The sequence below is a fragment of the Periplaneta americana genome, unplaced genomic scaffold, assembly GCF_040183065.1.
Source record: "Periplaneta americana isolate PAMFEO1 unplaced genomic scaffold, P.americana_PAMFEO1_priV1 scaffold_25, whole genome shotgun sequence".
NCBI lineage: Eukaryota > Metazoa > Arthropoda > Insecta > Blattodea > Blattidae > Periplaneta > Periplaneta americana.
The window spans coordinates 810,073-836,079 of record NW_027185506.1 but is presented as its reverse complement, the minus strand read 5'-3'; the positions used below and the strand labels follow the sequence as shown (position 1 = coordinate 836,079).

At 36.0% G+C, this 26,007-nt stretch overlaps 1 protein-coding gene and 1 long non-coding RNA gene across 4 annotated transcripts in view; one reads left to right on the top strand and one right to left on the bottom strand.

The window, feature by feature from the left end:
* The window catches only part of LOC138693949 (uncharacterized), a 132,216-nt gene that overhangs the window by 12,765 nt on the left and 93,444 nt on the right, over window positions 1–26,007 (top strand). The window lies entirely within an intron of this gene.
* The window catches only part of LOC138693951 (uncharacterized), a 68,770-nt gene continuing 50,480 nt past the window's right edge, over window positions 7,718–26,007 (bottom strand). The window contains exons 2-5 of one of the 2 annotated variants that reach the window (XR_011330636.1): window positions 24,977–25,032; window positions 24,706–24,852; window positions 16,286–16,458; window positions 7,718–8,630 (exon numbers count right to left, since the gene is read on the bottom strand). This is a non-coding gene — a long non-coding RNA (uncharacterized lncRNA). Of the gene's footprint in view, window positions 8,631–13,703; window positions 16,459–24,705; window positions 24,853–24,976; window positions 25,033–26,007 lie in introns of those variants that run through there. The other variant, XR_011330635.1, reaches the window with a different exon arrangement.

Sequence of the window (26,007 nt, the reverse complement as noted above, 5' to 3'; positions counted from 1 at the left end):
TTACAGATGAGGCTCTGGGGACCGAGTATTGGCGGTATAACCACAACATCAGAAATAGAGGAAATGCTATTTCATCTCTTACGCTGGCCTGCCACGGCATAGAAATGTTCCACAAGTGGTGCTTGTGAGAAAGGTCGGTGGACTCTAAAACTCCTCCCGGCCAGGTCCGATGGACCCATTAACCAACGACAGGTGTGGCCCTCCAGTCATACTGGGGGTTTACGTGAGTGGGTGATGTAACCACCATTACAAACAAAAAATTGGTGCCCACTTAAGGGGATAGGCTGGTCAATTTTTGATGAATTTTCATGAAAAATACAATTATTTTTTTGTATTTTATCTGGATACCCTAATTCTTTCTGTAAATTTTGATGTAACACTCAATTGTGTGCAATGACTTTTTACCTGCCAAATCAGCTGCTATATAAATGTCTGCACTGTGAACCGTGTTGCCAAAAGATTAGGTACTGGATTGAAGAAAGTAGTAAGATGGGTATAACACTTGGTGGGGTGACAAAAGGTAGTCTGAAATCCAAAACTATAGAAATGTTACAGTGTTACTATAGAAGTAGTATAGTCCAAAATCTAGGCAATGTGCAGGCTATGAAGTCTAATATATATGCTACATTATACCACTGCTCCTCTACAGATGATGAACCCCGGCATATAAAGTGTCCAACAGGTGAAGAAAGTTGGTGTTTTTACAATAGGGTGATTGCAAAGGGTGAGAACCCTGGAAAACATGGTGACTGTATACATACACCAATCAATAAAAATGTACTAAAAGCAGTTATTCCTCTCTATAGTAGACTAGCACATGAATCTCTTCTTGGAAGATGTGTGGAAGGAAGAACTCAAAATTCAAACGAGTCGATATACAACATAATTTGGTCAAAGTGTCCTAAGACTACATTTCTTCATAGACACCGAATTGAATTAGCTGTTCGAAAGGCAGTGGCAGAATATAATTCTGGATTATACTGTACTACAGAAAGAAAGTGGCCTGTCACCAGGTAGAAACACCATAGATATAGCTAGGAGAAGAGACGAAAGAAGAACTAAGCTGTACATGACTCGCACCACTGAAAATATAAGAAGTATAGGCAGATTGTCAGATCAGCTAAACTGAGAGTTGAACAAAAGAAAACAGAAAAGGAAGGTACCACATACAGTGCTGGAGGATTTTAGGCCAACAGAAGATCGGTAAGTTTAAAAAAGAATCAGTTACTGTATAAAAAAAACACTTCAGTTTTCTCAATAATCATATTTTTCTATATTTATGAACTTCACTATTGAATAATTCTGAAACTATTAGAGATAAAGAGCTGACATTTTTAGCATATGTTCATCATTATATTATCTGCATTTGGGGTGATGATGAATGTAATCTGAATGATATCAGGATGATAATCAATTATTTGTTTATAATTGTGCAACATTTTTTATTATAATTCATTTAGGCAGCATTTTGAAGTAGTAAAATGCGTCCTAGGAAAATAAAAATACCCACAAATGTAGATCATGATACCAGCTTCACTTTAAAAAAAGATTCATGAATTTATCTAGAATACTTCCAGAGTTATTAAAAAATTAATATATCCTCATAATGTTATTTTTCTTTCTTTGCAACAATTATTAAATGTTAATAACAATTTATTAGTATATTGTGGGTATTGTGTGAATATGAAGTACATGCTGTGAAAGTTTCACAATTCTAAATGTAAAAATGTGGAAATTACAAAATTGACCAGCCTATCCCCTTAAAAAACGGTTACACTTATGCTAATTAACCTAATGGCAAATGCTTCAGATAAGTTTTCCGGAGGTAAAATAGTCCCCCATTCGGATCTCCGGGCGGGGACATCTGCAGGACGTCATTTACAGAACATCCTTAAAATTCTCCAATGGAACGCAGGAGGACTTACACAGAGCAAAAAAGCCGAACTACAAACAATCATAGAGGAAAAAGGGATAGATGTATTTATTATACAAGAAGCAAATGTATCAAGAGATCAACTGAAATACTTTCAAATTTCTGGATTCAATATATATATATTCTCCTCAATGCAACTCAAACCAAGAAATGGATTCGGAACACCTCAAAATCTGTGCTTCATTGACTGGTCATGATAATATCTTTGAAAAATATTGGAGTGCAAGAGGTCAAATGACTTTATTGTCAAATGCCTGGCATTAGAAAACAACAACATATTCTCCCCAAATCACGTCAAGTAGCTAGTGGAATTCTTGCAGGTGTTAGAATAAACATTTTATCAAAATTTAAAGTTATAAAGGAAATGCAACAAGAAGACAAAGTAGAAATTATCCAAATTGAAATCTGGAAAGGAAATTCACATTACACCATATATGGAATATACAATCCACCTAATAACAACCCTTGTCTGGATATAATAAATATACACCGAAAAACGATTTTGATTGACGATTTTAATGGTCATTCACCTAAATGGGGATACAAAGACTATAATGCTAGTGGCAAAACTATTGAAGATCTATTAAATTCAAGCACTTTAGAACTTATTTACAGGAACGACGATTGTCCTACATACTTACATTATAATGGTCAGTGTACAAACCCAGACCTCCTGTTAGTATCATCAAATTTGCAAGATAAGACTACACGTGAAATCAGTGAAGACCTAGGATCAGATCATAGAGCAGTTATTGCATCCATAATACATTAGAACAAACAAAATAATAACAAACCAAAACCAAAATACTCTTGGAATTTTAGAAAAGCTAATTGGGCAAAATTTACAGAAGAGACCGAACAAAAATTATACTCCATTGAATACGAAGTATGTACAGATAAACTCAACAATACAATCTCAAACATAATTCTCGAAGCAGCAAAAAATTGGATTCCAAGAGGACAAATTAAAAACTATAAACCCTTTTGGAATGCAGATCTATCAAAGTTAAAAAAAGAAAGGGACATAGCAAGGAAAAAAACAGAATTGTCCAACAACCCAATAGATACACAAGAATGGCGAAGAAAGGCAGCAAAGTTTAAAAAAGAAATCTATGTAGCCAAGAAAAATGCATTCAGTGAATTTATCGAAAAAGCTGATTATAGAAAAGATGCAAAAAAAATATACAGATATGTAAATAAAATCACATGTCAAAGAGAAACGAGGAAAGAACCACTCAAATTTAATGGGAAAACGTTCACTTCCAGCAGCTCTACTGCCGAAGCCTTTAATAAGCATTATAGCTCTCAACATAAACTTTCTCCTGAAGCTAAAAAGAAGCAAAGGCAGATCAAAAAAGATCTCAAAAAATTTAAGAAGTGTCAAGAACAAACAAACGATATATTCCGCAAAGAATTCACCATAAGAGAACTAGATTCTGCAATCCATGAGTTAAAAGATAAAAAATCTCCTGGATCTGATATAATACATGCAGAATTTCTGAAACACCTTGGACAAAAGGGAAGAAATGCACTACTGAAATTATGTAACATATCATGGACTTCTACTGTACCTACAGAGTGGAAAAAAGCAATAATTATCCCTATTCTAAAAACAAGGCAATACAGGTGATGATATAAATAATTACAGACCAATTTCTTTAACAAGTGTCATTGCAACAACAGCAGAACGTATGATTTCAGCGAGGTTAAATTGGTTCTTAGAAAGTAATAACATACTAACAGCAGCACAAACAGGATTCAGACAACACCTATCTACCAAAGAAAATACAATTCAGCTCTCCCAAGATGTCAAAGAATCTTTCAACAAAAATCAAGATACGCTATCAGTTTTCATTGATTTTGAAAAAGCATACGATTCAGTATGGAGGTATAAACTACTTGAAAAACTCACAAAAATAGGCATTCAAAACAACATGCTAAACTAGATCACTCACTTCCTTTCCCAGCGTTTCTGTGCTACAAAATACAATGACAGTACTTCCAAATTCCGACAAATAAAAATGGGCCTCCCACAAGGTGCAGTACTGAGTACAACCTTGTTTAACATCTACATCAATGATCTCCCCCCAGCTGTTTCAAGTGCAGAAATAAAGACAGCTCTTTTTGCAGATGACATGGTCAAGTGGACATCTTCTCCACAAATAGTCAAATCCAAAACTTCAATGGAAAAGGCTCTGATCCTATTAGAAAAGTGGACTGACAACAATTTGATGACCATAAATACTGATAAAACAACGTTTGAAATATTTAGTCTGAAGAAAAAAATCCCAAAACTAAATCTACAGTTCAAGAAAACAAACCTGAGACAAACATATGAAACGAAATATTTAGGGACAATTTTTGATTCAAAATTATCTTGGAAAAATCATATTGAAGCAGTAGTAAACAAATCAACAAAAAGACTTCCAATTTTAAAGGAATTAGCTGGAGCCAAGTGGGGTAGTAATCGGCAGACTTTGAACATCACGTACAAAACATTCATCAAGCCAATACTTCTCTACAATGCGGAGGTATTAATTACAGCAAATAATTTCAACCTGAATCGACTAGAAGTATGCCAAAATCAGACCCTGCGATTAATAACTGGTGCAGCAAAATCAACCCCAATCACAGCAATGCAAGCCCTAACCCAGAACCCTCCAATATGTCTAACTCTAGAGGAGCAGGCACTAACACACCATGAAAAAATGCTACGGTTAACAACAAAATGGGAAAAAAGACTGTTACAACCAACCAAGTTGAAAACACAAATAAGTTTCCTGTCCAAAGTCACGGAAATAAAAACAGAATTGAATCTCCCTAAATCTAAAGAAAACATTTTAAGCAGAGAAAACCCTCTAACCTTCGAACCAATTAACATTCAAATAGATTTAGAAGATCCAGTTACAAAATCTGAAACTTCCAAACCTGTACTCAAAGCGCTGGCATTAGAAGCTGTGAACAATAGATACCCACCAGAAGAATGGTTACATATCTACACAGAAGAGTCTACTATCGATAACAACTCAGGATCAGGAATTATGTATGCGTTATTCTCATTTTATCAACCAGCAGGACATCATACAACAAATTTTGATGCGGAAATAATGGCTATTCATATCTCACTCCAACACCCACTATACAGAATAGATAAATTTCAAAATGCTGTCATTCTCTCTGATTCTAAAGCAGCATTATATGCAATAAATTCATATAAAATGATGTCGATCCAAATTAAAGAATGTCACAAAATGATCCAACAACTTCAAAAACTACAGAAAAGAATTCAATTGCAATGGATACCTGCACATTGGGGAATTGCTGGAAATGAAACTGCTGACTTTCTTGCCAAAAAAGGATCCAGTTTAATTCAGAATACAAATACAAGCCTACCTTTTACATCCATCAAAAGACTAATTAAAAATAAATATAAAATCAAGCAAAACCAAGCACTATGTACCAAAGCCAAAGATAAAAAATGGAGAATTTAATAAAAAAAACCAGAAATTATTCCAGAAATCCCACGTAAATCTGCAGTAGCAAAATTCAGACTGCTTACAGAACATGATTATTTGGCCAAACACTTGAATAAAATAGGAATTTACACAAATCCAAATTGCCCTCTATGCAACAAAGAAGAAGAAATGACTGAAGATCATCTCATAACCTGTGAAGTTCTACCTGATGGATCCACCACAAAGAAATATTGGAGAGCAAGAACTCTAATGGCTTCGTTGCCAAAGCCCGGCATTACATAACAACAACATTAAGTAGTGAGATAGAGCTTGACGACTCCCTTTAATAAAAGTGAAAAAATAAAAAAAATAATAAGAAACGGAAAAGAAAAGTGTGGGTTAGAAAGTGGATAGGGAGAAGTGAGAAGTGTGCTTGATGCTTTCAGCACTCTTATGTTAGAGGTGGCAAATGAAGATTCATAGTAATGTACAGCACAAAATTGTATTATACACCATATTAGTATGGTGTATGGTTTAATACATTATTATTATTAGTAAAAGTTCTTGTATAGTATTGTGGAATATAAAGTTACAACTCTACTGTTGGAAGTATGGAGTAATAAAATACAAATGTACAAGAAATCTTTGTGACTAATAATTATTAGTTACAGCTCAATACACTTGTAATGTATTAGCAGCGTTTCTCAAACTATGGTCCGCGGACCACCTGTGGTCCTCGAGGTCTGCCCTTGTGGTCCTTCGAAAAAGACAGAAGAAAAAATAAAATTCAAACGAATTCCATATCACACTATAGCTGAAAATCTCAGAGTTTGGAAATGACACATGGCAATCACCTTTCACTTTTTCTCCCAGTACTGACATTTTATGAAATTTATTACCCTACCCGTCTACCAACTTCCCACTCTACTCTCAGTAACAAAAGAGGGATTTAAAGCACTATGAACGCGGGATTTCTCGCCGCCTTTTCCTGCACATTTGGCACAGCACCTGTAACCTAGCCAAGGACCACCTGAATTCATAACAGAGGACCAAAGTACTGAATCTTTTCATGTATTTATGACTTTCTTAATAGTTTTGCCGACACCCAGTCTGCACATTGAAATGGGAAATGGGCACGTACTGTACGTCGTACACCAAAATAGAACGTGCCAAATTGCATCTTTACTTGTTTCTGTGTTATTTCTTTTTATTTCTGTTTTTTTTCAGATAAGAAATTTTACACTCCGCCTATTTTAAAATCCAGGCTAATCAGATCCAGAAATTCAAATTACAATACTTTTCTAAATATCTTTTTTTGTGGTCAATCACAAGTAACTTATAACAGATTCTGTGCATTATCGATTCGTTTTTTCATTAGCAGTTAGTTGTTTGAAATCCTTCTTGTGTGGTACACGCTTGTAGTTGTCTATGTCTCTGTTAAATAGTGCCCATTATATATAATGAAAAACTGGCTTTGATCCAATCTTTGAAAAGAAAGAAGCGTGATGATACAGTTCATTTAGGCAGTGTTAATAGTTCAGAAGCTGTGTGTGAAGATATTAATATCAATGATTCTCGTGCCATTAATGAAATATCTAGACGTCCAAATATAGAACTGTGCAAGAATTGGCAAGCTCATCCATCTCATTAATGTGAGTACCAACATTTATTTTTTTTTTTTAGTTAATAAATTAAAGATTATTCAAACTCTAATAGCCTTGAATTATTAAAAAAAAAAAAAACAAAAATGAATTTTCTTCTATTAACATTAACTTAATTAGTTAATACTAATATAAACTTAATTGAATTATAAGTTAATTTTAATTAATTAATTCTACTTTAAAATTTAATTACTGGTATTAAAATATGCTACAAAAATGATAAATTTGCTTTTGAAGGGAACAAGAGTAAGGTGGTCTGCAGAACTGTTCTGACTTAAAAAAGTGGTCCCCACTTCAGAAAAGTTTGAGAAACGCTATATTAGACCATACTTTTGTAGAATAGGGTCCATGTTGGATGCTGGCCGAAAGCTGGCCTCTTCATTGCACTTTTGATCGTCCAAGGTCTCTCTTCCCAAAAGGATTGTAGTGAAATAGCCTCTGAGGCAGCCTGTTATTGGGCGTCCGTGATACATGTTCATACCCGTTGTTTCTGTATGTTGATATGGTACCGGTGATGGCAGTTATGTTAAATTCATTCCTGATGTCGACATTCCGTTTATGATCATATAAAGTACTGTATATCCGACCAAAGGTCTCTGGAGTTCTCATTTCTGCACTTCTATTCTTTGAAGTTGTCAAAATGTTAAGTTCATGTTTCTGGGCTGTATTACAAAGTTGGAATTGCCATGACTTTATAACATTTCAGAATTGTCTCTGGCAGACTTTTTTATTTATGTCTTACTAATAAAAACTCTTATACAGACGTTTAACTGTCTTATACTTACACAATGAATAACTCGTTTATAAGTCGTATGTAAATTCCTTACTAATAATCACTACATACGTCATGTATAACAGTACAACTGTTACATAGCTACGTCATAGTTTCGTCATTACTTCATTACAAAAGGTGATAGAATAATAAAATTGTGGTTCTCTATTGCATCCGGTTAGTGAGCGCTAGTGTGCCATGCTAAGTATCGACAGTACAACTGGACCTGGTCGATTACCACACTATATTTTGGTCAAAGAGTACAGCTACAGCAATATTATTCTAATTCTTCTGTGCTCTTTGGTTTGTTCTTCTGTGGTTACAAGGGAACCATCATCATAAAATGACAATCTATAGAAACAGCTGTTAGAGGGGTGGACATTTTTTTCTCTCTATACAACACTTAAACAAGGCATTTCGTGTATATAACTACTGCAAAGCAATTCCCATGTATAGTTACAGGCTGCTTATACATCCATCACTTATGCATGATTTATTAGTAGCTAATGTTTTCTGTCCCAACTCTACATAAGTCTCGTATAAAAACTATATATGGTTTATTAGTAAGACCGTATATATCTAGAATTTATGTAAGAAAGCCATTCTAGATATTTATCTAAATGAACTTACCAACTTCGATATATGTTCATAGCTTTTCTGGTAAATATCCATGTTACCAGTTTCGGTAAGGAGACGATTAGCCAGTTCTGTCAAATCTGTTACTTGCTGCTGGTTTCCCTGCTGACCATCATCTTGTCCAGCTTTCTTTCGCCTCCATCGCTCTGATGCTGACATAGTTTTGTTGCCTCCTGAGGAAGTAACGGTTCTAATTTTTATTTTGCATTAAAAAATTTAAAAGACCATAATTAGTGAAGAATAATAAACAGATCTACCTCTGATTGAAGTTCTGGCTGATATGTACATCTATTATCAGGCAGTACATCACTTGATGATATGTATCAGAGGCAGATCAATTGTTTGTATACATCTGAAGTCTGATTAGTGTAATATGTAACTAGTCAGCGATGTATGCAATGGAGGGGGAAAGGAACTGGCCACCCTACCCCATTATCTCCTGGCCTAGGTGCCTCATGAGTGATGCTTTATGATGTCACTTATGAGGTTCAGACCTGTCTTTGGACAGTTGACTAAACAACGACAATAAGCAGATCAATATTAAGATATAGAGATTGTATAGATTGTTTAAGAAGTAGGAGGAAATGAAGAAAGATTGGAAAAAATTGGATTTGGACTGATAGATCTGCCCTTGGGCAGACAATTACGAATGAATGAAATAAACAGATACATAGAAATTGAAAATAAGGACTGCATTAATAAACAAGGTAAAAGAAAATATAGTAATGAATTATCTGCATCATACAAAATGAATTCAAACATGATTTGAGAATATCTAAGAGAGAGAAAAGTGTCGCTTTAAGAAGAGCACAAGTTGTATACGCAATATTGTAAAATAACGACTTTTATCACCATATATCATATTTTGTTGGTTGTGAGAAAGCTTAAGGTAACATGAACAGTAAGTTATTAATACTTTAAAAAACTTTAGGGCCTACAAAATAATATTCCCAATAATTCTGAGAAACGACAATATAAACAAGTTAAAAACAGGAAAACAAAAGTCCATAAAAAATTTAAGAATAGCATGATAATAGCAAGATTTCGGAACCAGTAAAAATGAAAAGAAAAATGTGACTGAATTGTGATCTACAACGGATATTAATGCTTATTATATGAAAGAGAATACAGCTAGAATTATATTCATGAACAATACAATTAATACAATATTGTATGATATTACTCTTACGAAATTATGGAAAAATTTAAGATCATAACACATTATATAAGTACTGTACCACATGTCTAGCTCATAGGTTTAATATTACGACCTTTTATAACTTTCACTGTATTAAGATTCTAACTCGAAATTGTTGTAAATATGATGATATCTGTGACAATTTATGAAAAATACCACATTCTGGTGCTGGTGTGATGTGCATGATCAGAATGCGCAAAGATGACGATATGAACATCTCAACAGAAATTGTTCTGCATTCTTTCACTGATGGAAATGAAATCTGTGAAGTGTAGACAATGTGCATTTCGGAATGAATTTAATTTTAGGCATCACAAAGATGTTCCTACCTAGATGTGAGCATAATTAAATGGGACAAGCATTAAGAGAAATGGGCTGTATTGTGTCCATGCATGGAAAGCATAGTAAAAGAAAGGTCTTTGAGGAAAAAGTGGAAAGAATTCACATGACCTTTGCAAGAAGCCTAAGGAAGTCAATTCGAGCCGAAGCATTCACTTGTCCCCATGCTCACTGGATCTTACTCATCTGAACTTTTTCCTGTGGAATTTTGTGAAGGACCAAGTGTGTCATGCACCTCAGAATAACTTCAACGATTTGTGACACAAAATTCGTCAAGCTATCGACAGCACAATTGTTTCTGAATATTTGGCTGGAGATTGCGTACAGTTTGGACATCTGCCATGCCACTTGGGGGGGGGGGGGGTGGTTTGCACATATGAAGAGGTGGATTCCAAAGTGTCCTAAGTTCTTTTTTTTTAAGACTTTAACTTGCTTTATTCACATTTTAATTTATCCTTTTCCAGTTTATATAGGCTATAACTGTGTAAGTTTATTTAACATTTTCCTAAGTCTTGACTTAGTGTCTGCAGATGCTTTTTTCAAATGGATCTAAAGGTGTTAAATTTATTTTACCATTTTTCGTCATTTTTCTCATTACTTGTCATTTGGACTTATGCCAGTTTTGAATCCATCTCTTCATATCGAAGTTCTTTGAGTGTGACGTAGAATGCTTGAGTCTCTGTACCAGAATACACCAGGTCTGCATTAAATTATGGTAACTTTTAAGATTCTCTTGAGGCATCTAAATCGACATTTTCGTGCATTCCAATCATGCACAATATGACAGTGTGACGATGTGGTATTTTTCATGGATTGTCATAGACATCATATATACAACAATTCCGAGTCAGAATCTAAAATCTAATACAACTAAAGTTATAAATGTCTGCAATGTTCAACCTAAGCTGGATTCATTATATTATAATCAATCAATCTTCTTAATGTATCCAGCTGTTTGCTGACAACATAATAGTACATTATGCAACGAGCCTATAATGATAGTAATTAAGACGCAAGTATGTTTGTTTATGAAACGATCGCTTGCGTCTTAATTACCATTATAGGCAAGTTTCATACGACTTTTTATGCTCGACCATACGTCTAACTTGAAATTATTCAGAAGTATACATTTTATTTGTATCTGACAGAAGATCAGAAGTGACCTTGTTGATAGCTCGAAATTGTGAGATGTGTGCAGACGCGAAAGTATTGATTTTTTCCGACGAACAATAATGTCATTGACCTTGATGTAATGCAGAGAATGTATAACCTGGAAACTGATTTAGAATTGAAAAACGAGATGACAAATTGAATTTATTTTAATATTATTTACAATTAATGCTAATTATTATAGTAACAGAACACAACCTTCTGCGACAGTATTGGATTTCCAGCCTCCGTGACGTTTCCCTCATCTTTCGATTGCATATCCGAGAATAATCGAAAACCTGAACTTTAATGAATAGGTGTACTTTAATGACATGCATTAAAGGACTGCTACCAGGTGTATGATTACTACATTTCGGCATGGTCGAGCATAAGTCCATTATAGTTCACTGTACTCTTCAGTTTTTGTTTTTCATGAGAAATGAGGGGTATTTTGACCAATGTTCATTTTAGATGCCTGTTGCTAGTAGCCAGAGTTGGGGTGTAGTCAATATACACAGGACAGTTTGAAGAACATCTGAGATCTGGATGAGGCTTGCAATTTTAAATGTATTTTTAGATCCTTTTGTAATACATAGTGTCTGATTTGTTGAATATTACATTAAATTTATAATGGTGCAAATACATGATACAAGAACTGTAAACATTTCAAATGCTCTTAGTCACTTCGTCTTAATGTCCATGTTTCTGCCCAATACAATGATACACTCCACACAAAGCACTTCACTAGTCTCTTCCTTAGTTCTTTCTCCAGAGGTCCGCAGAAGATGCTCCTTTTCTTATTAAAAGCTTCCTTTGCCATTGCTATTCTCCTTTTGACTTCTTGGCAGCAGCTCATGTTACTGCTTATAGTACACCCCAAGTATTTGAAGTTGTCCACTTGCTCTATTGCCTCATTTAGATTTCGCAAGTTTACCTTCTTTATTTTTCTTCCTATGACCATGGTTTTCGTCTTGTTGGCATTTATATTCATTCCATACTGCTCACAGCTGTCATTCAGCTTTAGTAGCATATCCCTTAGTATCATCTCCTCTTCTGCTAACATTGCTGTATCAGCAAATCTTATACAATTTATTCTTCTTCCCCCTACTGCTATCACTCCTCCCATGTTCTGAAAACAGATCTTCACTAAATCCTCCAAGTAGATGTTGAACAGGGTAGGTGATAAAGGGCATCGTTGACTTACCTCTTCCTATTTTGCTTCCTTCTGACATTTCTTCTCCTATCCTGACTTGACTCATTTCACATAAAGGTTACTACACAGCCTCCGCTCTTTCCAATCCACGTCAATTTTCTTTAGGATCCCCATAAATTGATTTCAATTCACTCTGTCAAACGCCTTTTCTAGGTCCAAAAATACTATAACCACTTCTTTATTCTTCTCTAGATATCTTTCGTCGATTGTTCACAGGAGTCCAATTGCATCTCTCGTACCTTTTCCCTTCGTGAAGCCAAACTGCTCTTCTTTCAACTGTTCTTCCATTTTCTGATTATATGTATAGCCCACTTACATAAAGTACAAAATGTTATGATGTAGTACAATTATCACAAGGGACCATACTTTGTCCAACGAGGCTATAAGGTTAAGTATGTTAAGTATTACTGGAGTTTTAAGTAGCTGACGCGCGTGCATCTAGCAAGCGAAGTATTTGACTAATTGCTCACATGACTGTGGTCAAGTTCGGCAGAACAAAACATGGACCACTTTAACAATTACACTAATATTTACAATATAAATTATTTACATTATGTATACTAAACTATGCTATCTATATATATAATTTGAACTGGTAATGGAAATTACGGGACAATGGCTGAATGGATTTTAATAAATGACCCCTCATTTTGAAGCTTGGAACCCAAAGTCTTCAGCGAAATGTCAGTTTTCCTACATAATTTTTCTATTTTCCAAAATCCATCTTTCGTCAGTTTTGAGAACTAATTGCATTTCAAAATAAAACAAAACACACACTACAATAAACTACAAGCTATTACACGAAGGCCATGATCTGCAGGATTGCTGACATATTTAGAGTTGAAATTCAATTGGTTATTAAAAGCTTCAAGACTTACTAAAAATAATTTACAGGTCTGATTCTCCGGTGTGTAATTTTCTGAGTACAGCTGTGTATTGGATATTAAAATCTACAAAATTTGAGGTGGTTTGATGACATCATTACCATTAGAAATTAATTATTAATATAGTTAATGCCATGCTGTTAATATATAAACTACAAAACTTGCGTAAGATAATAATATTATGATTAAAAATCAAATATTTTATAGTTATTAATAAAGTGGGTTGGGTCTTTTTCATATATTTAATTATTTATTTCTCAAACTATTTATTTATTATTTAATTATTTTTTCATATATTTAATTATTTATTTCTCAAACTATGGTCCGAGGACCACCTGTGGTCTTTTGGTTCTTCAAAAAAGACAGAAGAAAAAATAAAATTCAAACGAATTGCGTATCACACTACAGCTGAAAATCTCAGAGTTTGGAAATGAACCATGGCAATCGCCTTTCACTTTTTCTCCCAGTACTGACATTTTATGAAATTTATTACCCTACTCGTCTACCGAATTCCCACTCTACTCTCAGCAACAAAAGAGGGATGTAAAGCACTATGAACGTGGTATCTCGCCATCTTTTCCCCACACATCCCGCGTCTGTAACCCAGCCAGGGACCACCCAAATTTATAACAGAGGATCAAAGTACCAATCTTTTCATGTATTTATGACTTTCTTAATAGTTTTGCCGACACCCAGTCTGCACACTGAAATGGTCACGTATTGTACATCGTATACCAATAATAGAACGTGCCAAATTGCATATTTACTTGTTGGAAATCGGGCATGTTTCTGCATTAATTCTTTTTATTTCTGTTTTTCCAGATGACGATATAAGAAATTTTAGACTCTGCCTATTTTAAAATCCGGGCGAATCAGATCCAAAAATTCAAATTACAATACTTTTCTAATTATATTTTTTGTACCCAATCACAAGTAACGTAAAAAGATGGTCCTCACTTCAAAAAAGTTTGAGAAACGCTGTGCTAGAGAAATTATGTAATGGACAACTAACGTCTACTTTTAAAATTCCCTTAAAATGGGAGTGGAGATGATTGTAACTACAGGGGAGATTTAGATGCTGTTATGGAATGTGGTTGTGAAGATGTTATTTTTGTTTGTGAGGATGTTGAGTTAGAAGAAAATAATATGATGGCGCTGATATAGGCCTACTACATTGCAGGTTATGTTGCCAAGTGTGTAAGTGTAGTAGTAAAGTGTGTTAGATGTTGACAAGTTTATACTGTGATCAGACATTGGAATATTCCAGTGATACAGTATAATTGAATAATTATTTAAGAATAATAGACCGAGGAGTACTCATGTGGCGCACACAATTCGTAACAAATGTGACTGTACTTGCATATAATGTGTTCCAGTGTTTAATTTCGGACAAATATGAGAGCGACTTCATTAATGCAACAAATCAAAGGCGTCTCTTGAAAACATTAATACGTGAACAATGTGAAAGTGTTGGTAATAGTGGTGACTTTACAGTGTGTGATTGCGAACATTTCACAAGTATGCTAGTTTCTAGAGCCACAACTACATTGGCTAATGTTCTAAAATGAAACAAGATAGTATTGCCAGTGCTTCAGGAACAAGAAGAAAATTGCAGAGTTTCATAAAAAAACAGGTACCAATAATAGTGTGTATTTAAATGACATCTCATGAATAACTATACTGCTTCTACTTCTTCAGAGAACTGCGCATTCCTGTCAATTTTCTGCTTTATTAACTGTCGTTTTTCTGTACTAACAGTAGTAAGAAACGAGCTTTAAATGACTTCCGCCAAATTTGGAATAGACATCGACTGAATTGAACTGCCAACAAAGAAAACAAAATCACTACCTGTTCAAGAGCACCACACTCAATCGCTTTCACCTTCATCTTGACGATATTAAAAGCCTAAACTAACCTAACCTAACCTGTCACTAAAATCCTAAACTAATCTAACCTAACCTAACTTGTCACAGATTCGCCTATACAAGGCATAACGAAAGCCTAAACTATCCTAACCTAAACTGTTACAGTTTCGTATATGCAAAGCATAATAAAAGCCTAAACTAACCTAACCTAATCCGTCACTAAAATTCTAAACTAATCTAACCTAACCTAACTTTTCACAGATTCGCCTATACAAGGCATAACAAAAGCCTAAACTATTCTATGCTAACTTGTCACAGTTTCGTATATGCAAAGCATAATAAAAGCCTAAACTAACCTAACCTAACCTGTCACTAAAATTCTAAACTAACCTAACACAGATTTGCCTATACAAGGCATAACAAAACCCTAAACTACCGTAACCTAACCTGTCACAGATAAGTACGTAAGACTTAATAAAAGTCTAAACTAACCTAGCCTGTCATAACACTCCATTTTCTTACCACTATACACTTCCCTAAGGTATGAAAATGGCCGAATTTCTATGCCGCTGGAACATTGCAAACTAGCGTGAAACGTTTGTAATGTCTCATAAGTTATGTTGGTACATGTAAGACTGCTGAACATGCATATATCCGCAATAGGAAAAGAAGTCAATCAATGCTCATTTAACAACCGTAGTAGTAGTAGTAGTAGATAAAATAATAGTTATGCTGATTACTGTCTTGTTAATATAATTTACTATTAACTAGAGTAAATAATGCCAAGCACCACTATTAAATATACCCAAGAGAAATGGCATGCAGAGCATGTCCCGTTTGTATGACGTCACGATTCTACTATCCAGTCCTGATAAAGAACTTATAGCGAAGGTCCCGGCAGAACCCTATGAACGAATGAGTGTATGCCATCTTGTTCTCTTTTGTATTCACTGTCCACGTAGAACTACGTCTTTTTCCTCAGGCGGTACCTATGAGTGATAACTCTGGAATTTTTTTTTTCTTGTTAGGAGGGAGGGAACATCCCACACACTACGACCTGAGGTATATTGTACACCCCCTATTTGGGATGAGTTGCCCACCGATCGATCCCCTACGTGCACTGACTTAACCACTTGACCCCCTTAACAACTGGTCCCTACAGCCAACAAAGTCCATGTACCACTCCTGCTCCGGCAACCCCTCCAATGCTCCCTTAACGGTCCGAGGTGGAAGTCCTCCACAGAGGTGTTTGCCCCAGGTTGCGTTGCAGAAGCTATGCATCATCACTTGAATACAATCCACAGAGCCCAGTCGAGAGAGCCAGGAGCTTCGGAGGGCCGCCTGTAGAGCGATCTGAAAACCAGAAGAAGTAACGGAATGATGAATGAAAGGATTATAGGGGAGAAAAGGAAGTGGCGTAGTTGAGTGGGGTTCCAATTGTCTGATAAAGTTACCTGATATTCATCCATAGGGGTGAGGGAAAAACCTTGAAAAAACTTCACCCAGGCAATTCGTCCAAGAATAGAACCTGTGCCCGCTGGGTTCGGAGTTAGGCTCGCTAACCCCTCACTCACAACGGTGGATTAACTCTGGAATTAACTGTCACTGTCCTGATGGAGTGGAAGAGAAGGCCTGATGGCCTTAACCTTACCAGAATAAATAAATAAGTAGTAATAATAATAATAATTATTATTATTATTATAAATAACCCACACTTGTTCTCCTTGTCTCCTTAGCAATTAGAATAATAATTGGAGCAAAGGCTAGAGAATCGTGTAGACCATTTTTTTTAATGAGAGATTCTGACCTTAACAAATCAGTACATATACTCTTTAATAAATTTATTCTTATGTAATAAAGAAAATTTTCTAACTAATTCAGCCATACATAGCACAAATACCCGCAGAAAGTATGATTTTCATACACCTTCATCAAATTTATCATGCTATCAAAGGGGAGTACATTACATGGCAATAAAAATTTTCAATGGTCTTCCTGAAGACATTAATGGCCGGTTTGTCCAAGTATTGTTAGAACACTTAACGACTGTTAAACCTTCAACAGTTTGTTAAATACAGTTTTTCCATTTGTTCAACACCAGTTTGGCCTAACAGATTCTTAACCGTTTGTTAACTTTAAATGTAGGATTTCAGGCCGTTAACTCATTTAACAAACAGTTAAACATGGTGAATAACACCACAGCTGTTCAGACAAAAGTTGTGAAAATAACATGTTATGTTTCTCTTTGAGGAATGTTTACAGTAAGGGCCGGTTTCACCAAGCTTCAGTAAATCAGTCCAAATGAAACATTAGCTAGTACTGAACATTAAAATATTTTCACGAGTATGTTTATATGTGCACTCTTCCCCTAGACTTCAAGCCGAGTAGCTATATGTGTCTCGTCGCGCTACTTACGTCATGACTCCTCGATGGAGTAGTCAGTAGCGAGTTGGATTGCTATGCCAGGGGCCCGTGTTCGATTCTCAGCGATAACTTTTTTTTTTTTATTAATGTAACTAATTTTTATACATGTTACCTTTCTTCATTTTTTTAATTTTGTGTACTGGAACGAATTATTTCGCAACTCTGGCTCCACTAGGAGAATTTAAAAAACTCTTGGGAGATCAATTTTCTTCTCGAAATAAAACAAAGATAAGCAAACAAATTAAAGAAAAATAAAATAAATACACATGTGGATCTAATACTTCATCCACATGCCATCGGCGTCTATCACTCCCTGGCATTTTCGGGGCATTGAGTCCACCAGATCTCGGAAATAGTTCTGGTCCTTAGCGAAATCTTTCCAGGTAGCCAGAACTTGATCCCAGAACTGATCTGGATTTTGAGGTGGGATGTCTCGATATTTGTCAATCCTCCTCTTTTTCATGCTTTTCCGTGAACAGTCTTTGAACGTTTATGGCAGTGTGCGCGGGGTGATTATCCTGCTGGAAAATTAAATTTCCATCGGAAAGGAAAACGATTATAAATTCCAAGAATCCAGCTCTTTCGCTTCTGTTTTAAAGTCAGTCCAAACATATCTTATCGCTAGCTATAATAAAATTCTAATAAATGAAAGTTAATATACCAATTAAGTTTTGTTATGTTTGAATGCACATTATGTATTAATTTACTAATATTTCTTAGGTACCGGTATGTAGTTATAATAATCACTTTCATGTCTTAAAATAAAACTCAGTTGTATGCTACTTAGTTGACTAGTTTCAGCTTTGTCTCAGCTGTTTTTATGATATTCTAACCTATGATCAGTTTCTTCTAAAATTTTGAGTACCGGTACCACGATCTTCGTGACGCGGTATCTTTTGTGAATTTTTGTGTCATTCAAATTTTCAAAATGATCGGTTTTTAAATGGTTAATATTATCTCCATTTGACTCTTAATTTTCGAGCAGTTCCAGATATAACAATTCTGCGTCGAAACTTACTGCATTTTATATTGCAACTAATGAATAATTAAAAATTTAAAGACGGAAATTACTATCACTAAATTTAATGATAGTTTTACTGGTTCGTTAGGCTAAAGATGCTTGGTGGGATATAAAAATGATTTAATGAACCAGTAAATAAATTAATGAATCATTAAAACCTTAATGAAGCTTCGTGAAACCGGCCATAAGACTGGTAATATATAATTTAAAAGATATTTTGGAATATTAATATAGGGAAGATAATCTTTATAAGTCAACTGATTATCATACTGACGCTTATTTCGATGCTGAGCTATTATCCATTTAATATTGAGGAAATGTGCGATCTTAACGTGGCAAGAAATTGAAGTCAGATCTGAATATCCTACAAACAGAAATAGGCCACTTGTTCCAATTCACCAGCTACTATTAACTCTAGATTCTATGTTACTGGCTCTTCAACTATAGCCGATGTCAATAGTACTTCAAAATACACAGTGAGTAAATAATAAAATGTTTCAGCAGCAATTGCTTCTTTAGGACGAAATTACATATAATTTATACATGGACCTGAATTAGAGAATTTTATATCATACGGAATTCTCCTCGGGGTTTTGTGTACAGTTGACTACACACATTCGTGTAATTATTGTCACCTGGTGGTCATAATGCTGAGATTTTTCTAAACAGAAATTCATATTTAGCATTATAAAATATAACCATACTTATAATAATTATTATTATTCAATAGTAGTCAATGCAACTTTCATTTATCAACTCTCTGTACTGTATGAATCATGGCTACTGTAACAGGTTACGATTTTACACATGTATCATGACTTACTCTAAAGTACAGAATTTAAATAATAATAGCAGCCAATAAGAAGTTGTCTTATATATGCAAAATCATTACCAACTGCTGTTGAGTAGTTAGAATAGTATTAACAACAGTTAAAGTTAAGTGTTGGTTATTTTAAACAAAATTATGTTGGAAAAATGAAAAACATCTTAACAAAACGTTTAAAATAAACCAGCTGTTAATTTAACATTTGTTAAGCCAAATTAAACATTACTTGGAGAAACTGGCCATAAGAATCATAACCAAAACCCTGCATTATTTAAGGTAAAACTAAAAAATTACTTAATATCTCACACTTTTTATTCTGTAGATGAATTCTTGACGTTTCACTGTACTGTGTAAATATTTTAGTACTATTAAATGGTAAACATATTGCATTGTATAATATGTTATTGTTATTAAGGTAGGCCTACCGGTATTAATTCTGTATATATTTCATATCCTGCATAGAATTGGAATATATCAGTCCCCTAACTGCCCATTGTGCAATTCAAACCAAGAAATGGATTCGGAACACCTCCATATATGGGCTTCAGTGGCTGGCCATGATAATATCTTTGAAAAATATTGGAGTGCAAGAGGTCAAATGACTTTATTGTCAAACGCATGGCATTAGAAAACAACAACATATATTTCGTATTTGCATTTTTATATGTTAAACGTAAGAATTGGATATGTTAGGCTATATTCTATGCTATAAAGCAACTGTAAGAATATTATGGAAAAAATTAATCTATCTGCCTGCCTGCCCGTCCATCTGTCTTCACCTTGATCGTCTCGTATTTTCTTTGTTCCTGTATTCCCCATATTCTCCTTGTATTTTGAGGAAAAAAAGTTACATTTGTTCGTGCCAAATTTTCTCTTTAAAGGACAAAACTAAAATTCTTTCAAACATCTATTATCATAATACACTGCTCTCTTAAACTGACTGAGCATATTGGGAATTCAATCAATAACTTTCCCAAAATCGGCTATGAAAAGTTTCATATAAAACAGTGGATGATAAAATTAATGTGCATTAAATTGTGAATTATTTGAAAGAAACATCATATATTCTGTGTGACAATGTCATAAACTGTGAAGGAACGAAAGTATTTGCATATCATATGAAATATGAATTATCTACATACTGGTATCGAAATAATGGTCTTTATACATTGGGAGGAAAAAACAAAACAAGAAAAATATATCTTAGCATGCAGGCTTTCACGGCCGGTGTCTAGTTGAAACAGAGCTTCCGGGCTAAGATGCCGTGGTCTACTGGTGCTGACGTTACCAGACGTTTCGTCTACTTCTACGGCAGACATCTTCAGTGGTTAGGTATCCTCGGTCGAAGTCTTCTGCTCGGGATACCTGTAGCAACTGATGACATGACTGGTTGCTCGTCCTTATTTATAGCGCCGAGACTTGGTGTTCCGTTGTCGCGGCGGTCCGCGCCCATCACATCGTGACCTTGGACTGGCCGTGGCGTTGATTGGTCGCGGCGGCTCGCACCTGCTCGGTCCCGGTGGCCTTGGGCTGGTCGTGGCGCACAGTTGTTGCGGCGGTCCGCACTCGCTAGAGTGCGGTGGCCTTGGGCTGGTTGTTGTGTTCCAATATCGTGGCGGACAGCACTCGCAGGATTTCGGTTTCCATCCGTCGTACCGTCGCTGTGCACAGGTTTTTGTACGAGTCCGTTTCAGGACAGGATGCCAGCAGTTGTTAAGTTTCAGACCCTCTTCTTTACGGTTGAAATTGTTTGGATGTTTATGGATTTCAACGAACGGAATTGCAGATTGGGACAGCTGGATAAATCTGCAGTGACGGAACATGCGTTTCAGGATGGGAGGCACGACATACAGTTCCGAGAAACAGACATCCTCAGTAACACGTCCAATTACTTCCCCCGCCTATTCAGGGAAGCGATTGAAATCCATAAACATCCAAACAATTTCAACCGTAAAGAAGAGGGTCTGAAACTTAACAACTGCTGGCATCCTGTCCTGAAACGGACTCGTACAAAACCTGTGCACAGCGACGGTACGACGGATGGAAACCGAAATCCTGCAAGTGCTGTCCGCCACGATATTGGAACACAACAACCAGCCCAAGGCCACCGCACTCTAGCGAGCGCGGACCGCCGCAACAACTGTGCGCCACGACCAGCCCAAGGCCACCGGGACCGAGCAGGTGCGAGCCGCCGCGACCAATCAACGCCACGGCCAGTCCAAGGTCACGATCTGACGGACGCGGACCGCCGCGACAACGGAACACCAAGTCTCGGCGCTATAAATAAGGACGAGCAACCAGTCATGTCATCAGTTGCTACAGGTATCCCGAGCAGAAGACTTCGACCGAGGATACCTAACCACTGAAGATGTCTGCCGTAGAAGTAGACGAAACGTCTGGTAACGTCAGCACCAGTAGACCACAGCATCTTAGCCCGGAAGCTCTGTTTCAACAAGAAAAATATATATTTTCGCTGCCAAACACTTCACCATTTTATTTCATCACATACTTCTTAAGACATTCAACTTCTTATGTAGGGTTCCGAAACACTTAACAAGTATGAAAAATACGTTCGTTTGTATCCTGGCAGTAATATTAATGCAATTTTAACACACCAAAAAATGTTGTAAAGTGAGTTTTCAGTACATATCATCACAGCTTTAAAGAAACTATTGAAATAATGTCTATAAACTACAAACAAATATTATATGTAGGCTTCAGATAAACTAGGTTTGAAGATTATGGCTATAGAAACAATTGAGACAAGATACACACATATGGAGTGTTGACAAATTTATACGGATGAATCTCTTATATCATATTCAAAGGTGCAGACACTGGGATGAATATGTCCTGCCTTTTCATTTTACTATTCTGTCAGAGAATATACAACAAATTTTTAAGTTACTGCTATTTACATATTACTTACAAATGGCTTTTAGAGAACCTGGAGGTTCATTGCCGCCCTCACATAAGCATGCCATCAATTTCTATCCTGAGCAAGATTAATCCAGTCTCTACCATCATATCTCACCTCCTTCAAACCCATTTTAATGTTATCCCCCCATCTATGTCTCGGCCTCACCAAAGGTTTTTTCCCTCTGGTCTCACAACTAACACTCTATATGGATTTCTGTCTATTTACATATATGTTTGCAAAATCTCTTATATAGATTAAATAAATACAGTAACAAATATAAATGACACTGGGGAGGAAATTAAACGCAGAATAAATATGGGAAATGCATGTTAATATATTCGGTTGAGAAGCTTTTGTCATATAGTCTGCTGTCAAAAAATCTGAAAGTTAGAATTTATGAAGAGTTATATTACCGGTTGTTCTGTATGGCTGTGAAACTTGGACTCTCATTTTGAGAGAGGAACACAGATTAAGGGTGTTTGAGAATAAGGTTCTTAGGAAAATATTTGGGGTGAAGAGGGATGAAGTTACAGGAGAATGGAGAAAGTTACACAACGCAGAGCTGCACGCATTGTATTCTTCACCTGACATAATCAGCAACATTAAATCCAGACGTTTGAGATGGGCAGGGCATGTATCACATATGGGCGAATCAGAAATGCATATAGAGTGTTAGTTGGGAGACCGGAGGGAAAAAGACCTTTGGGTAGGCCGAGACGTATATGGGAAGATTATATTAAAATGGATTTGAGGGAGGTGGGATATGATGATAGAGACTGGATTAATCTTGCTCAGGATAGGGACCAATGGCGGGCTTATGTGAGGGTGGCAATGAACCTCCAGGTTCCTTAAAAGCCAGTAAGTAAGTAAGAAAGAGTAAATAAATTCTAATTATCAGATTGAAGGGCAGCCATACAGACTATAATCTTACAACAGATCACGAAAAAGGCTAAAATAGCCTACAAGATTTAAAAAAGATGCGTTATCTAACTAAACTACAGAAAAAAATAGTTGTTTCCTTCCCATTGTGACATGAAAGAAATGAAACAGTAGACTTTTGGCTAAAAAGAAAACTGAAATTTTACAACAATTCAATAACAATTATTCTGTAAAACAACTAATCAGAAGTAAATTCAGATCTGCCCAAAACAATAAAATTTGGATGGAGCAAATGATACTACCTGGAAATTTTGAATGGTTAACCCCAAGATAATCCCTCAAGGGCCTCATAAATCAGGTTGATAACAAGTCATGTCACGATTGTTTGACAAGCCACCTGCACAGGATAGGAATTTCTTATACATCAGCCCGTGTATTGTGTGATGCAAATGAAGAAATGAACGTGAAACATGTCCAGGGATGCAAAGCATTGCTAGAACAAGATAACATCATAGAAAAATATTGGAGTGCAAGACAGCGATTGACTTATTGTCAAGTGCCTAGACACTGGACCAACAACAATATATCACCTGTACAATATAAGTACAACATTCGTATTTGAAAATATGTAACATTCAGAAAAGTAAACATTACACTACAACCAGATGAAGCTCATGCTGTAAACCTGCTGCATTCCTATGTGGGCTGTACTTTATAATTTGGGTGCGCAACTTGAATAAAATCGATTAGGCACGTTACACATCGGGTGATGCAAGAAACATGATGCATGGCACATGGAGCATGACACATAACGCCATGTTATTTGATGTAATGAGTCGTTCAGTATGGAGTCATCGGATGATGAAGATCTCCTGCTATAGGCAATAATAAGAATGCGAAGATAAAGGTGTAGGTTTTGGATTCATTGGTTGAAAATCGTGGTGCTTGTAATGTTTTATTGGTAGAGTTAGCACAGCATCCAGACAAATTCACAGAATATTACAGAATGTCGAAAGAATTATTTGAAGATGCGACAAATTGTGAATATTCCTAATAGATGGAAAACATGTATGAGCATTACACAAGCACATGGAATTTTCACTCTGATTTCTGTTGAAGACTTGGGTAGAAATAGTATTGGTGCTATGGTTGCCAACTGTTTTTGAAGAAAATATGGGAGACTAAGTGGTCTACAATATTTCACCTAAAAAATTGAAAAATTATTCAATTCAGTTAGCGGCACTAAAAACAATTTTATTCTACATTTTGGCAGTTAGGCTTAAATTAAAGTATTTTGAGATATTTTACCTAGCGTAATAGTTTCAAACAAATTGTAAAAATTTCCTACATGAGTAATTGAAGTTGACTGTGATTTGCAGTTCTGATTTGATTAAAGTGTCGCGCTCCTTTTTCAGACATCTGAGGATTGCGAGACTTCATATGTGAGTATAGGTATATATCAATGTTAACAAGCTTGTTAAAATTGGCCATAAAGTCATTTAAATATGTGCTCCTGCATATATGACTTACCAGTGTATGTCTAAAATGCAGGTAGCAGGCCATTGATGATATAATGAGGAGAGTTTGGCTGGCACCGTGGATTGTGTCCCGGCATAGCTCAGTTGGAAAGAGCGCTCAGCACGCAGAGTTGAGAGGTCCTGGGTTCGATTCCCGGTGCTGGAACGAATTTTTCTCAAAATTAATAGGTATCTACATGTTGACTACTAACAAAAAATAGTAGTCTCGATTATTTAATGAGGTTGGCGAGACCTCATATATGAATGTATGTATGTTCACTTACTGTTCATAAAAGAAAACACTCTTTGTATAAGCTTAGCTGCACATTTCAGTCCATCTCTGGAACAACAGAATCCATCATATAAATCACCTTCAACTATGTGAAAATTAAATGTTTCAATTAATTTTTACATTATGTAAAAATAAGGTAGAAAAAGGCTCAAAGAGAAGAGAAATGCGGAAGTCGGGAGACTGTTAAAAATTGGATGGTGCTGTATGTTCAAAAATGGGCAAACCAATGTCCATGATGAAGAGAGAAGTGGTCGACCGAGTATCGTGAATGCAGATCTGATTTGTTTGGTTGACGAAAAGGTTAGAGCAAACCGCAGATTTCCCATGTCAGAGCTGAGTGGGGATTTTCCACAGTTTAGTCGTACTCTTCTGTACAAAATGATTACCAAAGATTTGGGCTACTGGAAACTTTCTGCCAGATAAGTGCCTAAACTTCTTTCTGAGGAACAAAAGGCTCAGCGAATGGGAGCAGCACTGTCCTTTCTTGAGCGTTACAAAAGAGAAGGCGATGCTTTTCTCGATCAGATTGTGACAGGAGATGAGACTTGGGTGCGTATGTGAATGCAGAAACAAAGCTTCAATCAATGCAGTGGGACCATACTCACTCCCCGAAAAAACCCACAAAGTGTCGTCAAACACTTTCCACGAGGAAACCTATGGCAACTGTGTTCTGGGACAGAAAAGGAATTTTGCTAGTGGAGTTCTTGGAGAGGAATGCCACAATTAACGCTGAGTGTTACTGTAACACACTAACAAACTTGAAAAGGGCCATTCAAAACAAACGTCGTGGCATGTTGAGCTCTGGGGTGATTTTCCTGCATGGCAACGCCCGGCTGCATACAGTGCGTCGTAATGCGACCAAACTGCAAGAGTTCAACTGGGAAGTATTGGATCATCCTCCCTATAGCCCAAATTTGGTGCCTAGCGATTACCATCTCTTCATGCATATGAAGACGTGGCTTGGCTCAAAGTGCTTTGACGATGACGAAGAGTTGAAAACCAGCGTCGTAAGTTGGCCGAATT